The sequence below is a fragment of the Stegostoma tigrinum genome, chromosome 3, assembly GCF_030684315.1.
Source record: "Stegostoma tigrinum isolate sSteTig4 chromosome 3, sSteTig4.hap1, whole genome shotgun sequence".
Classification (NCBI taxonomy): Eukaryota; Metazoa; Chordata; class Chondrichthyes; order Orectolobiformes; family Stegostomatidae; genus Stegostoma; species Stegostoma tigrinum.
Window position 1 is genome coordinate 10,043,353 of NC_081356.1, and position 14,201 is coordinate 10,057,553.

General features: G+C 45.8%; 1 protein-coding gene across 3 annotated transcripts in view; it reads left to right on the plus strand.

The window, feature by feature from the left end:
- mllt3 (MLLT3 super elongation complex subunit) overlaps nucleotides 1–14,201 on the plus strand; it is a 149,014-nt gene that overhangs the window by 114,323 nt on the left and 20,490 nt on the right. The gene's annotated exons all lie outside the window — the stretch shown is intronic.

A 14,201-nucleotide genomic window follows, 5' to 3' on the forward strand; every position in this document is an offset into this window, starting at 1 on the left:
AGCAGGCATATGTTTTCCTAGTCAGAATTTAATTTCTAGTCACACCCCAAAACTGATGCCTTGCTTTTCCCCTTGTGTATATACCTTGTATATTGCCTTTTGTTTTGTATCTTTCAAATAAATTGATATAGAAACAAAATGAGGAAAGTCAAAGGGGACCAAAGCAAGGTGCCAACATTGTACCGGAATGCAAAGACAGGCTCATTCTGACTGTATTCACCTGAGCTCAGAAGAGCGAGGAGGATTTCATCGAAGCCTGTGGAATGCCGACAGGGTAGATGAAGGAAGGAGGTTCCCAATGGCAGGGGAGTTCAGAACCAGGGGTCACAATCTACAGATAGGGGATCAGCCATTTAGGATGAGTTGAAGTGAAATTTCTTCATCCAGAGTGTGTGGAATTCACTGCCACAGAAAGTGGTTGAGGCCAGAACAGTGAATGTTTTCAAGAAGAAGATAGGGGCTAATGGGATCAAAGGGCATGGAGAGAAATTGGGAGTAGGATACAGGAGTAGATGATCAGCCATGATCATACTGAATGGCCAAACAGACTCAAAGCTGAATGACCTATTTCTGTTCTTATTTTCTATGTTTCTAATATATTACGTTCTCACTTCCTAAAAAAAGAGATTCTTAATGCTCATTAGAGGATCAAGCAATTTTTCCAGTATTTCTAGTAGTTTGAGAGTTTTATCCTTTCTTTATCAACTAATCAGGTAGTTAAATGTTGCTATCCAGTCATTTTCTATTTGGAGATTTGACAGTTCTTCAGCATCTGTGTTAAAATTGCAACATCTTTCCTCGACATTTCTATTTGCATATTTCGTGGCATATACACTATCCTGTAGTGATTTAATGTAGCATGCAAATATTGCATTGGAATTTTTTTATTTGGAATTTCTTCCAGTAGTTTTGCTAAAAAATACACCATATCTATCTCCTCAACCAGAGCGAGAATTTCTGCCACTAAAACACTACTAGCTACTTTTCTGATCCTTCTAGCTTCTCAAAAGTGAAACTGTAAACCCTCCTGCACTTAAAAAATGTAGAGATTTGCATAGGAAACATCACTTAAAAACAACTTTCATGTTCCTACTGTGTCTCGGGGATAGAAATTTCAAAACAAAAGACTCGACATTTTAAATTTTTTTTTTCAACATTTTGTTCACCTGAAAAATCCTTTCATAGTTTTATTTGACTACCAAGACCTCTCAACTGCTGCATGACCTGATTTGAGTGCCTAACCAGTTCAGCTGTCCAAGTAGGTTTTGCAGTTGCTCAGTTTCCATTATGGAAGCAGCTGCATTTTTTTTGTGAAACCCTATGTTAATGAATGATAATGGAGGTAACATTTTACAGACAAAGCGACATTCAGTCCATTCTGCACAATTTCCAATCAATGTACTTGAAAGACTAGAGACGTGACTTCCGATTTTTTTGAATTCTGCTTCAAGGCCAATTGTGACTTGTTCATTGTTCCTGCTCGACAAAGTAAAATATTAAAGATGTTGGAAAACTGTCCCCTCATAGTGTCAATAAAACATAACAGGGGGTCTGCTTTCAACTGGTGACAGTTCCATTTTAACAGAGCGGAGTTGCTCAGGCGTAACGAACTCTGGAGAAATCATTAGAAATGCTGTGCAGAAATGGACTCTTTGGTCCAACCAGTCCATGCTGACCATACCCCAAACTAAATTAGTCCCACGACCTGTGCTTGGCCCATATCCCTTCAAACATTTCTTGTTCATGTACTTATCCAAATATTGTAATTGTACCTGCACCTCCACTTCCACTGAAAGTTCATTCCACACGCAAACCCCTATGTTTAAAAAAAAGTAAATAAATTGCCCCTCATGTCATCTTTAAATCTTCCTTTTCTCATCCTCAGAAAATGCCCTCTAGTCCTGAAATCCCCTGCCATTCACCTATCTATACCTCTGATTATTTTATAAACCTCTAGAAGGTCACCTCCTAACCTCCTGTGCTCCAGTGAAAAAAGTCCCAGCCTATCCAATCTCTAATTATAACTCAAACCCTCTATTGCCTGCAACATTCAGGTAAATCTTTTCTGAACCGTCTCTAGTATAATAAAATCTCTCCTTTTAACAGGGAGACACAAACTGGACACAGCATTTTGTATTCTGAATCATTCAGATGATAAATATTTATTTAATTTCCAAACAGCCCCCATGGTTTTTGGCACCTCCTTTTTGGAGGACTGAAGTACTTTTGAGTTGATATCCCAACAAAAATGCAGCTTGAAATCCAATTGTTGGACATTCCCAAGTGTTCCTTGCTGAGAGAGCCAAGCAAATCTTCAAAATTGCTTTCCATGTCACAGGCATACCTAAAAATGACAAAGAGGAGGGTGGAAGAACACAGCAGGCCAGGCAGCATCTGGAGGAAAGGAGCAATCAACATTTTGGGTATTACCCTTCTTCAGGACTGGACGTGGGGGAAGAGGGAGCTGCAGATAACGTTGCTGGGGGAGGAGGGGTAGAGGCAGAATGGTGATACTAGGTGGGCATTTGGTGTTAGGTACAACCTTATGGTCGTTGGGAGGGCTGAATCCTGTTGGTACCAGAAGGGAGGGTTGGAATGTGGAATGGAATGGAAGGGAGGAGGTGGGGCTGGAAGGGGAGGCGGTGGTGGGAGGGATGGGTGAGAAGATTATTTGAAATTGGAGAACTCAATATTGAGTCCTTTGGGTTGTTGGGTGCCCAGGCAGAAGATAAGGTGTTGTGCTTCAGATTTGCTTTCCAAATCGCTGTGCTCTGGAGGAGGCCGAGGACGGGCACGCTGGAGGGGGAGTGGGACAGGGAGTTGAAATGGGTGGTGACCGGGAGGTTAGCTTGGCCATTAATGGTCCAGGCGAAGATGTGCAGTGAGAGGTCACCTAGTCTACATTCAGTCTCAATGACTTAGGAAAGACCAACGTCGAGAGCACTGGGTGCAGTTGGAGAAGATGCAGGTGAAGCTCGGTCTCACTTGGAAGGACTGCTCAGGGCCCTGGAATAGAGTTGAGGGAGGCAGTGTGTGGGCAGGTGTTACATCTTTTATGGTTGCAGGGGAAGGTACTGGGCGAGTTGAAGTGGTTGTTGGGGAGTGTGGCATGAACTGAGGAGTGGCAAAGGGAGTGGTGATACTGCCCACCTGCAGCTAACCAGGGCACCTCTCCCTCCTCACCTATCCCCCACCACATTACGGTCTACCCCTCCACCTCTCCCCCCTCCCTCTCTACCTCATCTCTCCCACACCCCTGCTCCCCCCCATCTAATCCGCTATCCTACTCCCCAGCCCACTACCCTCCCATGTTCCTTCCCCTCCCACAACTAGCCCACTCCGACCCCCACATCACACCGTATCCAACCCTGACCCATCACGTGCTATCGCCCTCTTTTCCCCCCCACCAGCAGCATCTGAGACTCCCCAAAAACCCCATCCCCGAACGCTGCTGCATGTTCACCATTTTTTACACCCCCCCGCACCCCCAGCAAAACTCACCAGACTTCAAACTCTGAAGCCAAATGGTCTGTCCTCAGGAAAAGGCTCCCATTTGTACCCCTTCGCCTCCACCTCAACAAGTTCCGTGACTACCACAATGTGAGTCTCTTTTTCCACTGCCTCTACGCCTCCTTTTGATTAAAAACTTCCAATCACTCTCTGAGGACCCCCTTCTCCCACCTCCAACCTTCCTCCTCCTCTTGGACACCCCCTGCCAGCCTCTTACTGCCCTGGAGCTCTTCATTGCTAACTGTCAACATGACATCGACCACCTCGATTTGCTCCACACCCCTCACCCACTCCAACTTCTCCCCGTCCGAACGTGCAGCGCTCTGCGCTCTCCACACCAATCCCTGTTTCATTATCAAACCCACTGACAAAGGCAGGGCAGTGGTACTCTGGAGGATGGACCTTTTATATCGCAGAGACCAAACGCCAACTCTCCGACACCACATCCTACCTCCCCCTTCACCATGACCCCACTGTGGCCCATCAAGACACCGTGTCTCCCACACTGTGCATGACCTGATCGCTTCTGGTGACGTCCCCTCCAGCCTGACAGTCTCCCAGCCCTACACTGCCCCCAAATGTCCTCAAGCCCACCTATACCAGTCAACCCATCATCTCTGCATGCTCCTGCCCCACCGAACGCATCTCTTCCTACAAGGACTCCGTTCTCTCCCTCCTTGGCCCAGGCACTCCCCACCTACATCCAGGACACACACTGTGCTGTCCACCTCTTTTTAGAAACTTCCAGTTCACTGGCTCCCTACGCTTCATCTTTACTATGGACCTTCAATCCCTGTGCACATTCATACCCCACAATATGGCTTACGGGCCCTCTGTGTTTTCCTCTCCAATAGACTGATCCAGTCCCTCCCCCACTAATACCCTCCTATTGCCTCACCAAACTACACCTCACCTACAATAATGTCTTCAATTCTTCCATCTTTCTCCAAATCCAAGGGGTTGTGATGGGCACTTGCATGGGCTCCATCTACATCTACTCGTTTGTTGAGTTGAACAGTCCCGCATCAGTACATACAGTGGGCCTGTTCCCAATTCTTCTGCCTTTAGATTGATGACTACACTGTGCTGCATCCTGCACCCAGGCTGAACTGGAGCAGTCCATCGACTTCGCCAACGACTCCCACCCCACCCTCACATTCACTTCATCTATCTCAGATGACTCCCTCTCCTTTCTTGTCCGTCTGTTTCCATTTCAGGTGACGGTTTTCAGACCGACATTTGCTATAAACCCACAGGCTCCCATAGCTACCTAGACTACAACTCCTCTTATCCTGTGCCCTGCAAAAACTCCATCCCATTTTCCCAATTCCTCTGTCTGTGTTACACTTCTGCCGAGGAGATATTCCACACCCAAGCATCCTAGATATTCATCTTTTTCAAGCAATGCTGTTTTTGCCCCCGTCATCCAGACAGCCCTCCACCCTGCCTCCTCCATTCCCTGCTCCACAGCTTTTTTAACCACCCCACCCCTCTCAACATCATAAAGATAGGTTGCCCCTTGTCCTCATTTTCAATCCCGCCAGCCTCTGCATCCAATGTGTCATCCTCAAACACTTCCTCCAACTCCAATTAGACTGTACCACCCAGAGCATCTCCTATACCCCATTCCTCTCTGTTTCCTGTTTTGTCTACCTTGGATTCCAGCATCTGCAGTTTGTTTTTTGGCCATCTCATTGTTGTATATCTAAAAATCTGGTGGAGCTACAAAGCAGGACTACTTGCATACTAAACAGCACAAGTAGTAAGTGAACAAGCTAAGACATTCCACAACCAACAGATCAGATCCAAGTTCTGTGTTCCTGTGAATGGTGGTGGGCAGCAAACACATCACTAAAGGAGGTATTCCCCAAAATTTGGCCCCATTCTAATGATATGGGAGTCCAGGACAACGCTAAAGCATTTGTAACAATCCAACCAGAATGTGGGGTGGATGGTCCATTTCAGCCTCCTCCAGAAACTCCCAGTGTTACAGATGGCCATCTTTCGCCAATTTCATTCATTTGCAATATCAGGAAATGGCTGGGGACCCTGGATACTTCAAAGCTGGTGACCTTGCCAACATTCCAGCAATAACACTGAAGATCTGTGCTCCAGAACTTGTGCCCATATTGAACCTGTTCCAGTACAGCGGCAACATTGACATCTGCCCAACAACGTGGAAAGTTGCCCAGGTATGCCCTGTAAGTAAAAAGCAGGACAAATCCAACCCAGCTGAGTACTGCCCTGAAATAACCAACTCGCCCTTTATTTACTCATGCACAGTACACTGGCTGTGATCAGCCAGCTCGGAGTCAGTCCCTGAAGTGAGGAGACTGTCTGAATCCCCTGTTTATATTCTTTTTTCTGAGGAGATTCTAATCTCCTGTTTTCTTTATTTTCCCCAGTTTTTGTGTGTGTGTGTGTGTGTGAGAGATACAGTATAGATATCAGTTGTGTAAAATTTTATATATAGTCCACCTCCAGGAAAATCACCCGTGTGACCAAAAAACCAGTTGCAAGCAGACCCCCTCTGGGGGCTATGCCTACGTGCTCCTCTGTTTATGTTGGTCGGCCTGGGTTGACAACCCCAATCAAAGACCTCGTAGTTAACAAGGTTCACCTGGCTCTAATCACGACATGCCCCATCTGCCTTCTACTCCTGATCATCAGTAAAGTGATATAAAGTGCCATCGACCAGCGCTATCAAGCAGCACCTGCTCACAATAACTTGATGCTGAGTTTGGGTTCTGCCAGGGGCATTCAGCTTCTGACCTCATCACAGGCTTAGATCAAAATGGATGAAAGAGCTGAATTCCAGAGGTGAGGCCTTTGACATTTGTCCAAGTGTGGCATCCAGTAGCCCTAACAAAGCTGTTGGAGTCAATTAGAATTGGTGGGGGTTGGGGGTTGGGGGTTTGGGGTAGGGGGAAACTCGCCATTGATTGGAGTCACTCTTGATAGAATGAAAGATGGCTGTGGTTACTGAAGGTCAATCATCTCTGCTGCAGGACAATTGCAGAAATTCCTGACCTTCCTTCTATCATAAGATCAAAAGTGGGAATGCTCACTGTTGATGGAACATTGCATGTAATAAGGGAGCATGTGTAACTCTGGGTGACCTTAATCTGCCTTTAGATTTGGACAAATCTATTCAGTAATATTACTGCAGAGGAGGAATTCCTGGAATGTGTAGGGGAAGGTTTCCTGTACCAATATGTTAAGGAGCCAACTAGAAAACGGGCTATCCTAAACTGGATATTGTGCAATGAGAAAGGAATAATTGGCAATTTAGTTCTGCAAAGCCCTTTTGGGGATGAGTGACCATATTAGAATTTCTCATCAAGATTGAGTGATGCAGTTGATTCTGAGACAAGGGTCCTGAATCCAAATAGAGGAGATGTTATGAGGTGTGAGTTGGCTACGATAGATTGGGGAATATTAATGAAAGCTATGACGGTGGAAAGGTAATGATAAACGTTCAAACAGGGTAAGGGTGTACTGCAACAATTATTCATTCCTGTCTGATGCAAAAGTAAAATGGGAAACAAGGAAAATTATAGATTGCATTAGATCCAATGTAGAGGCATACAAAATTAGCCAAAATAAATATAACAGACCCAAGGAGTGGGGGCAGTTTAAAATTGAAATGAAGAGTGGGAAAGGGGTTGATGAAGAAAAGGAAAATAGAGAATAAGCTTGCAGAAAACATGAATAGTTTCTATGTTTTGTGGATATGTGAAGAGAAAAAGATTGGTCAAGACAGATGTAGGTCTCTTACAGTCAGAAACAGGAATTTATAAGGGGGAACAAAGAAATAGCTGATCAACTAAATACTTTCTTTTGTCCTGTGTTTCCAAAGGAGAACACAAATAACATATAAGAAATATTGGGGAACACAGTTTAGTGAGAGGGAGGAACTGAAGGCAGTCAGCATTTGTAAGGAAGCAGTGTTAGGAAATTGATGATACTATAGTAAGATAAATCCCCAGGGTCTAGTAATCATCCCAGAGTATTTAAGGAAGTAGCCCTAGAAATAGTGACTGCATTGGTGGTCATCTTCAAAGATTCTATAGATTCTGGAACAGTTCCTACAGTTTGGAAGGTAGCTAATGTAACCCTTCTATTTAAAAAGCAGGCAGAGAGACAATGAGGAATTGTAGACCATTCAGTCTAATGCTGGTTATGGGGAAAATGCTAGAGTTTGTTATGAAAGATATAATAGCTGTGCATGTGGAAAGCAGTGGCAAGATCAGACAGAGACAGCATGGATTTACAAAAGGGAATGCATGCTTGATAAATCTACTGGAATTCTTTGAGGATGTAACTTGTACAGTTGATGGGCAGCCAGTGAATGTGGTTTATTTGGACTTTTGGAGAGCTTTTGATAAAGTTGCACACAAGAGATTAATGTGTAAAATTAAAGCCCATGGGAATGGGGCCAGTTTTAAGAAATAGAAAATTGATTAGCAAGTAGGAAACAAAAAGTAGGAATAAATGGGTATTTTTCTGAATAGCAGGCAGTCCCTAGACAGGTATCAGAGGGATCAATGTCAGGATTCCAGCAATTTGCAATATACATTCATTATTTAGATGAGGGAAAGAAGTGTAATTTTCCAAATTTACAGATGACACAAAGCTCAGTGGGAGAGTGAGCTGCGAGGAGAATATGGAATTGCTTCAGTGTGATTTGGACAAACTCAGTGGGCAGATGCCTGGCAGCTGCAGTATAATGCGGATAAGTGTGAGGCTCCCACTTTGGGAACAAAATCAGGAAAGCAGGTTATTATCTGGCGATAAATTGAGAGGGACGGGAAATGTGCAACAAGACCTGGATGCTGCTATACACCAGTCGCTAAAAGTAAGCATGCAGGTGCGGCAAGCCTTTGAGAAGCCAAGTGGGATTTTAGCCTCCTGGCGTGTGGCTTGAGTACAGCACAGAAACTCCTAGAACCCCTTTAAAATTCGAACAGGACTAGTCTAGCAGGACAACCAATTATGGGAGAGTCCAGACTACGGATCACAGCCTGGGGATACATGCTGGATCATATATGACTAAGCTGAGGAGAAATCACTTCATAGAGAGAGTAGTAAGCCTCCAGAATTTGTTACCACAGAAAGCAGTCAATCCTGAAGCAATGTACACTGCAAGAAGGAATTGGCTGTAATACTTGGGTCGAAAGTGGTCAAAAGACATTGAGGAGAAGAGGGGCAGGGTGTTGATTTAGATGATCAGCCATGATCGTTGTGAATGGCAATAAAGGCTTAAAGGGCTGAATGGCCTACTCATGCCATTTTCCGTGTCCAGCACCATTTGTTGTTCCTCAGAGACTGATGCAGCTCATGTCGGGATGTAGTAAGACCTGCACAATATCCAGGTTTAGGCTGACACGTGACATGTTACCATTCATTCCACACAAGTACCAGGCAATGACCATCTCCAAGTGAGAACCCAACCATCACCCCTTAATACAGCATCCCTTCATGGACTGTCCCATAATCACCATCCTGAGAGTTACCACTGACCAGAAACTGGGCTGGACTTGCTGAATAAATATAGTGGTTATAACAACAGACTAGAGACTTAAGAATTCTGCAACAATCAACTCACCTTCTGACTTCCCAAAGCCTCTCAACCAGTCAATGCATATGTTAGGTATATGATGGAATGCCCCCATCTTGCCTAAAGTGGTCCAGCTCCAACGACTCACTAAGCTTGACAAAATTCAAAGCAGCTAGATTGACTGGCACCATAACCCTAACCCTTCAGTCCCTCCACCACAGAAGTTCAGTATTTGCAGCATATACCATTTCAAAATACACTGCAGCAATTAACTCGATAGTACTTCCGAACCCACAGTTACTGCTACTCTACAAGGATGAGGGAAACAGATAAATGGGAATACCATCATCTGCATGTTGCTCACCATCTGATCAGCAAATCCATCACCATTCTTTTACTGTCACTGGGTCAAAAGCTTGATGCTCCCTCCCCTAACAGTGTCCCTACCCCAAACTGACTGCAGCAGTTCAAGAAGAAGACTGCAGCTCACTGCCACCTTCTTAAGGGCAACCAGGAGTGATTTGATTTATTGCAGTCATCTGTCACTAAATATAGTGAAAAGCTTTGTTTTGCGAGCAGTACAGGCAGATCATGAGGTGCCAATACAGAGTGTTGGTTTACAGCTGCACAGGAGGTGCACAAAGCAAGACCAACATTAGCAAGATAAATATATTTGAAGCTTGAGCGGTCCATTCAGCACTTTAATGATGCCAGGGAAGAAGCTGTTCTTGAACCTGCTAGTGTACGTGTTCAAGCTTCTGTATGTTGTGCCTGATGGAAGAGGTTGAAAGAAAGCATTACCAGGATGGGAGGCCTTTGATGTTGGACATGTAATGATGGGTGGATGATAAATGCTAGCCCAGCTTGTGATGCCCAAATCCAATGAATAAACTTTTAAAGATAGGTGAAACCATGCACATACGCACGCACGTACGCACATGCACATAAAGACCGCTGGTTCATCTCTCTTCCATCATGATTACGCAGTCCCAGGTGCAGTGTGATAATGCTATTGATGAACCCTTCCACTATTTAACTGATGATTGAGAGTAGTCTGGGCCTGAAATTGACAGGGTTGGAATTGTCCTGCTTTTTGTGTACAGGACAAACCTGGGCAATTGTCTACAATTGTCTACCCCACCACCCAAGACATTTTTCCATCCCCAACATTGTCTCCTTTCCAGAGAGACCACTCTCTCCGTGATTCCCTTGTTCGCTTGCATCTGCTCCCAGGATGAGGCATTCCACTCCCACACATCCCACATGTCCAAGTTCTTCAAGAACCGCAACTTCCCACAGTGGTCGAGAACGCCCTTGACCGCGTCTCCCGCATTTCCCGCCACACATCCCTCACACCACGCCCCTGCCACAACCGCCCTAAAAGGATCCCCCTCGTTCTCACACACCACCCCACCAACCTCCGGATACAACGCATCATCCTCCGACACTTCCGCCATCTACAATCCGACCCCACCACCCAAGACATTTTTCCATCCCCACCCTTGTCTGCTTTTCGAAGAGACCATTCTCTCCGTGACTCCCTTGTTCATTCCACACTGCCCTCCAACCCCACCACACCCGGCACCTTCCCCTGCAACCGCAGGAAGTGCTACACTTGCCCCCACACCTCCTCCCTCACCCCCATCCCAGGCCCCAAGATGACTTTCCATATTAAGCAGAGGTTCACCTGCACATCTGCCAATGTGGTATACTGTATCCATTGTACCCGGTGTGGCTTCCTCTACATTGGGGAAACCAAGTGGAGGCTTGTGGACCGCTTTGCAGAACACCTCCGCTCGGTTCGTAATAAACAACTGCACCTCCAAGTCGCGAACCATTTCAACTCACCCTCCCATTCTTTAGATGACATGTCCATCATGGGCCTCCTGCAGTGCCACAATGATGCCGCCCGAATGTTGTAGGAACAGCAACTCATATTCCACTTGGGAACCCTGCAGCCCAATGGGATTAATGTGGACTTCACCAGCTTCAAAATCTCAACTGCCCCCACCGCATCCCAAAACCAGCCCAGCTCATCCCTCCCGCCACTGCATCCCAAAACCAGCCCAGCCTGTCTCTGCCTCCCGAACCTGTTCTTCTTCTCACCCATCCCTTCCTCCCACCCCAAGCCACACCTCCATTTCCTACCTACTAACCTCATCCCACCTCCTTGACCTGTCCGTCTTCCCTGGACTGACCTAGCCCCTCCCTACCTCACCACCTATACTCTCTTCTCCACCTATCTTCTTTTCTCTCCATCTTCGGTCTGCCTCCCCCTCTGTCCCTATTTATTCCAGAACCCTCTGCCCATCCCCCTCTCTGATGAAGGGTCTAGGCCCGAAATATCGGTTTTTGTGCTCCTGAGATGTTGCTTGGCCTGCTGTGTTCATCCAGCTCCACACTTTAATATCTTGGATTCTCCAGCATCTGCAGTTCCCAATATCTCTGATACAATTGTCTACAATGTTGGGTAGATGCCAATGTGGTAATTATACTGGAATAGCTTGGTTCAGGATGCAGCAAGCTCTGGAGCATATGTCTTCAGTATTATTGCTAGAATGTTGCTAGGCCCCAGAACCTTTTGTAGTATCCAATGCCTGAGACTGCTTCTTGAAATCACATGGAGTGAACTGAATTAGCTGAAGACTCTCATCTGAGATGCAAGGAACAACGAGTAGAGACCAAAATGGATTATCCACTTTTCCCTGAGATTTGCAAATGATTCAGCATTATCTTTTGCAATAATGTGCTGACTCCCCATTGATGGGGAGTCTCCTTATCCAATCAATTATTTAATTGTCTATGATCATTCATGACTATGTGTGGCAGTGCTGCAGGGTTTAGGTCTGATCCACTGATTGTAGACAGAGTCCAGCGATTCTACATTTTGCTGCTTATGCTCTTTGGTATGCAGGTTTGTAGCTTCACCAGGTTGAGTCCTCATTTTTAGGTAAGCCTGGTGCTGTTCCTGGCATTCTCTCCTGGGCCATGAGATTGCAGATGATGGGCTATGATTCTGCTGCCATTGATGGCCCACAGCGCCTCATGGATTCCCAGTCTTGAGTTATTCAATCTGTTCAAAATCTGACCTATTTAATACGGTGAAAGAGAGAGATGAAGAGTTTTCTCAATGTGAAGACAAGTCTTGATCTCAACAAGTACTGTTCAGGATGGGACACTCTCTCTGATCTGTCATCATCTGCATCTGGCAGATTGGGAAAGATGAGGTCAAGTATGTTTTTTTTTTTCCCCCTCTTGTTTGTTCCATCACCATCTACCACAGCCCCAGTCTAGCAGCTGTGTCCTTTGGGACCCAACCAGCTCGATCAGTTGTGCTGCTGGACGTTGAAATCCTCCACCCAGGGTGTGCTGTCCACTCTTGTCACTCTCAGTGCTTCCCACAAGTATTGTTTAGGATGGAGGAGCATGGTATCATCAGCCAAGGAAATACGTAATGAGGTAATCACTAGGAGGTTCCTTTCCCATGTTTGGTCTGATGCCATGATACTTAATGGTGTCCAGAGTCAGTGTTGAAGGTTCCCAGCGCAACTCCCTCCTGACTGTATACCACTGCTGCTGGGTCTGTCCTGCTGGTAGGATAGAACATCGCCATGATAATCTCCCAGAAGTGTCTGTAAGGTGCGGTTCTGAGAGTATGACAATGTCAGGCTATAGTTTGACTAGTCTTAGATAGCTCTCCCAATTTTAGCTCGCGACCCCAGATGTGACTAAGGAGCACTTTGCAGTGTTAAATGAACTATGTTTGCCATTGTTACTTTCAGTGCGAGGTAGTCCATCTGCATTTTTTTTTAAAACTTTGAAGCAATTGTAGCTCTGGCTTCCTTGGCCACTTCAGTCCGTTCTCAGATTATTACCAATGACTGTGTTGCTGGGAGGTGCTGATGATTTGTGCAGTGGTTATTTTTCTTCTTCCTTACGAAGAAATTTGTGGTCTCCTTTTTCTGCTTGGTCGGAACAAGATGGCTACGAGCAGAACATTTTTGGTGTGCAGGAGTGACCAATTTCTCAGTTGGTTCATCATGGGTACCACATTCTTCTACATTTTGTTATTATGTCATTCACTTAACCTGCACCCCTGTTTTTTTAAATTTGCAGTGAGATGACTTGCCACTTGCATTCATGTAATTATATTCCATATTAATTTTGACTTAACACCATTCAGTTAGGAATGCCTTTCCTTTTTAAAGGAACTGCTTCCTTAGTACTGTGTTGCTGTGAAAGTTTAGCCATGCAGTTTTTAATCTAAAGTTGTTTTTGCTTTTGAGTACTCGAAAGCTATCTTGTGAAAGTAGACCAATATTCTGCGCTTCATTTGGAAATGAAGTATTCTGTTTAGTATCAGAGGTAATGGGAACTGCAGATGCTGGAGAATCCAAGATAATAAAGTGTGGAGCTGGATGAACACAGCAGGCCAAGCAGCATCTCAGGAGCACAAAAGCTGATGTTTCGGGCCTAGACCCTTCATCAGAGAGGGGGATGGGGTGAGGGTTCTGGAATAAATAGGGAGAGAGGGGGAGGCGGACCGAACATGGAGAGAGAAGAAGATAGGTGGAGGGGATAGGTCAGTCCAGGGAAGACGGACAGGTCAAGGAGGTGGGATGAGGTTAGTAGGTAGGAAATGGAGGTGCGGCTTGGGGTGGGAGGAAGAGATGGGTGAGAGGAAGAACAGGTTAGGGAGGCAGAGACAGGCTGGGCTGGTTTTGGGATGCAGTGGGGGGAGGGGATGAGCTGGGCTGGTTGTGAGATGCAGTGGGGGGAGGGGACGAACTGGGCTGGTTTTGAGATGCGGTGGGGGAAGTTGAGATTTTGAAGCTGGTGAAGTCCACATTGATACCATTGGACTGCAGGGTTCCCAAGTGGAATATGAGATGCTGTTCCTGCAACCTTCGGGTGGCATCATTGTGGCACTGCAGGAGGCCCATGATGGACATGTTATCTAAAGAATGGGAGGGAGAGTTGAAATGGTTCGCGACTGGGAGGTGCAGTTGTTTATTGCGAACCGAGCAGAGGTGTTTGTAAAGCGGTCCCCAAGCCTCTGCTTGGTTTCCCCAATGTAGAGGAAGCCACACCGGCTACAATGGATGCAGTATACCACGTTGGCAGATGTGCA